Raw genomic sequence first — 4,719 nt, 5'->3', positions numbered from 1 at the left:
AGATAACCTACAGAATGGGAGAAAATATTTACAAACTATGCATCTGACAAATAATATCCAGAATCTATAGGGAATTTAAACAAATGTACAAGCAAAAACAAACAACTCCATTAAAAAGTGGGCATTGGACATACACAGACATATTTCAAAAGAAGACATACATATGTGGCCAAGAAACATACAAAAAATGCTCAACACCACTAAACATTAGAGAAATGCAAATCAAAACCACAACAAGATACCATCTCAAACCAGTCAGGATGGCTATTTTAAAAAGTCAAAAAATAACAGATGTTGGTGAGGTTGTGGAGAAAAGGAACACTGCTGGTGGGAATGTAAATTAGTTCAGCCATTGTGGGAAGCAGTTTGGCAATTTCTCAAAGAACTTAAAACAGAACTACCATTCAACCCAGCAATCCCATTACTGGGTATATACCCAAAGGAATATAAATTGTTCTACCATAAAGACATGTGCACATGTATGTTAATTGCAACACTATTCACAATAGCAAAGACATGGAGTCAACCTAAATGCCCACTGATGGAAGACTGGATAAAGAAAATGTAGTGTATATATATATGCCATGGAATACTTCTGTCATAAAAAAAAAAAAAAAGAACAAGATCATGCCCTTTGCAGCAACATGGATGGAGCTGGAGGCCATTATTCTAAGTGAACTAACACAGGAACAGAAAACCAAATACTGCATGTTCTCACTTATAAGTGGATGCTGAACATTGAGTACACACGGACACAAAGAAGTGAACAGCAGGTGCCAGGGCCTACTTAAGGGTGAAGGGTGGGAGGAGGGTGAAGATTAAAAAAAAAAAAAAAAAAAAAAAAACTACCTATTGAGTACTATGCTTATTACCTGGGTGATAAAATAATCTGTACACCAACCCCTACAATACATAATTTACCTATATAACAAACCTGCACATGCACCTCTGAACCTAAAATACAAATTAAGGAAAAAAAGGGACCTACAGCATCTGGGAGCCATAGGAGAGGTTTGAGCAGCATCCTGGGGTACTTCAGGGTCATTACATAAAGTACAAGGTCATCCTACCTCAGCATTCTCCCTTACTCCCCCACCCGCACACACAAGCTGCACTTCTCTCCTCTGTTCTCTCCCCCTTTTCTTTGAACAGCTCTTGCTTCAAATGTTCTGATCGTCTCCAAGACCCTTGCCCCCAGCTGCAATGTTCCGTGTTCCCTGGTAGCACATGTGTTGGTACCTCTCCTGGCCTTTCCTAGTCGGTGCAGTTTCATCTTCATGCATCAAGGACCTTACTTTAAGAGAAGCAGAATGTGTCTCATGTTCTCTGGATTCACACAGACTTCGTTATCTATGACATTTTGATTCAACCCAATGTACTAACCATCTGCTGTTTTTCAGGGCAGACAGAGCTGAACGAAGCCCCATCCCTGCCTTCGAAGAGTTCCATGTCTAGAGATGGCATTGACAGTGACAGAAATAACTATGCCACGAGGTGGAATAAGCTAAGTGTCATGTCAGAGGAAGAAACAAAGTGTCAGGAAGCCTGAAGGATGGAGAAGGCTGTCTCTCAGCTGTAGATGAGTAGCTCCAAGTTAAGTCTCAATCCCCACCAGAGCAGCTGTCTGAATGAGCAGGGTGGAGGGATTAGGAGAATGCCTGTTCTGAGTTTCAGGAGAATAATGATTGGTAAAATGAGTGATTAGTCATCATTGAGCCATACAATGAGTTTGTCTGTTGACTTTTGTTTCCTGGCCTTGATCCGATCTTTGGCTCATGGAGGTAAAAGGTTCTGAGGGGTCTTCGTGAAGATCCTAACAACAATACTGTGTCTGCACCCAGTGGAAGTCCACACTGAGAGTAAAAAGGACTTGTATCATTTTGTTTAGCCACCCCAAGATTAACTCCCCCCACCCCAAGATTTAGGCACTGGTGCCATTTGGAACTCCTGGAGGACAAATGTGGAGACTGGAAAGCCAAGGGGAGCCAATAAACGATGATAACAAATAACTCTCAAATACACGACAAAAAAGATGCTCATGTTCTCTAGAGAAACTTCCCTGACCTCTTTCCCAAGTAAATCCTGTGTCCTTCCCTGTGCTCCTACATTCTCCTGAACTATTTCCTTCTTACCACCTATCACATATTGATCTATTCGTGTCGTTGCCTCCCCAACTGGAAAGTGAGCTCCTTGATGCAGAAACTGTGTTATGCTTATCTCCATGGAGGGGATGCGATGAGTAATATGGACTCAAGATGTGAACCCTTATATAGTCAAATGAGTAAACTGAGTATGAGTGAATTGGGTGTTCTGACGTTCCACCCAAAAGGTGATTTCTCAGCCCTGATAGTGTGGTACTTCCCCTTCTCCCCCACGCTCAACCCACACATCCAGCAGTTTTATCATAACGGATACTATTCTTGGACTCAATTCTTTGTAGCTCAGGGTTGCAAGAAGTGACAGCAAGGGTCATCCATGGTTCCAGGGAGCTCCATTCAGGGGTCCACCCCCTCACCCCTGAGCAGGGAAGCCCTTCTTTCCTCCTCATTTGTGGTCATTTAGAGGTTTCCACCTCCACACGCTCGACCACCGCTATATTCATAACTCCATTCTGGGCATTTTTACATTTGTCTTGTCATGTTATCCTCAACTTCCCAGTCTGCAGGCAGGCCTAGCAGCCATAGCAGTAAGATGACCTTGAAAATGTCCTGGTATTTTTTCATTTTCCTCAGCATATCCATGGCCTGTAGTTTTACCTGATCCCAATCTGTTTTGCCACTGACTAGATTAGGAAAGCAAAACCTAGAGAAGTGGAAAGACCTGATCAAGGTCACACAGGATGCATGTCAAGACCCAGGGTCTTCAACTCCCAGTTCAGAGATGACCAGAGTCGCTCTACAGGTATGACCCTCTGAGATTACACGTAGAGGCAACCTCTGATCACAACAGACTCAGTCAATCTGGACATGCTGGCCCCTCCTAGAGTGCTGAGACCACTGGGTGTTGTGGGGTCAAGAGGTAGCCTCTAAGAGGTGGGATGGGTAGAACTAGAGAACCCCTGGAGGGCAAATGTGGAGACTGGAAAGCCAAGGGGAGCTGGAACATAGGGTCATTTGCCAAGATAATAAACCAAGAGGCAAATCCTGTGGTTTTGTCAATATGGTGTCCAAGTCACTTTGGAGGAAATGGGAGCAGAAGCTGAACTGTGAATTGAAGAAACAAGTACACAATTATCCAGAGTGCGGAATTCTTCAGGATGAAATTCGTAGGACAATGAGCTGGTTGGAGTAGCTCATCAGTGACTGCCACACTCTGACTACGGAGCTGGCCGGCCCCGCTCTTCTTACCGTGGAAATGGACCTTGGTCGCCTGCCACAGCCTGCTCTTAGTTGTGAAAGGTAGAGGTCAGCAACTTCAGGAGATGTTAAATTCCTGAGAGGGGGTAAAGCCTCACCAGCAGTCATGAGATAAGAAAACTTCCAGTATTCCTTGTGAAGCATCTTCCTTCCAATTGTTTCTGGCCTCTTTCCATGCAGGTCATAGGGAATACTCCAGCAAGAGATGAACATAATTCAGTAAAGCTTTATTGAGCAGCTACTGTGTGACAGGCATTGTGTCCGAGGGTGAGGGTATGCACTTTAGATGGTGGTAGTGAAGTGTTAAGGAAGGCTTCCAAAAAATGTGAGACCTGAATTTTTTTTCTGAAAAAAAATTTATAGGCCAGGCATGGTGGCTCATGCCTATAACCCTAGCACTTTGGGAGGCCGAGGTGGGTGGATCATATGGGGTCAGGAGTTTGAGAACAGCCTGGCCAACAGAGTGAAACCCCGTCTCTACCAAAAATACAAAAACTTGGTGTGGCGTGGTGGCGTACACCTGTAGTCCCAGCTACTCAGGAAGCTGAGGCATGAGAATCTCTTGAATCTGGGAGGTGGAGATTGCAGAGAGCCGAGATCGTGCCACTGCACTCCAGCCTGGGTGACAGAGCAAGACACTGTCTCAAAAAAAAAAAAAAGTATATTAGTTTGGTTTTCTTTTATAGAAAATATACATGGTCATTGTACAAAACTGAGAAAATGTAGGGACACATAAATAAGAAAATTAAAATTGCCCTATCATTCTGTACCTAGTTTCATATTTTATTACTGGTACTTAATATTCTTTCATGAACTAGTATTCTTATTGTTACTTAATCTTCTTCTGTGTCATTACAAACTTAAATATTACTCAAAAATGGCATGAATATATGCATATTTTATTGTATAGATATACCAAAAGTATTTAATCACTCTACTATTCACATCAGTCCATTTACATTGCTCTAACTTTTCTTTATTACAGGTTGAACTGAGATTAGCCAGGCAAAGACAGGGACAGGGGTATGCAGGCAAAGAACAAGAGACCTGCACTTGTTTTTGGTGTAAAATGGACATACTGAAATATTTCAATAATAATAAAATGGTAATAGTAATAATAGTAGATAGCACTTAACACAGCACTTACTGTGAACCGGTAATGTTCTCTGCCTCTCATGGATATTAATGCATTTAATCCTCACAGTGGCCCTCTGAGGTAGGTGCTGTAACTATCCCCTTTCACACATGAGGAAACTGAAGCACAGAGAGGTATGTAACCTATGGAAAAACACACAGCTGACACACAACAGATTTGAAGCTGAAGCCAAGAAGTCTGGCTCTAAGGCATGAATAAACCAGAAAA

The sequence above is a fragment of the Macaca mulatta genome, chromosome 16, assembly GCF_049350105.2.
Source record: "Macaca mulatta isolate MMU2019108-1 chromosome 16, T2T-MMU8v2.0, whole genome shotgun sequence".
NCBI classification, from domain to species: domain Eukaryota; kingdom Metazoa; phylum Chordata; class Mammalia; order Primates; family Cercopithecidae; genus Macaca; species Macaca mulatta.
The sequence above is the reverse complement of the archived record's forward strand: the minus strand, read 5'-3'. Positions refer to the sequence as shown.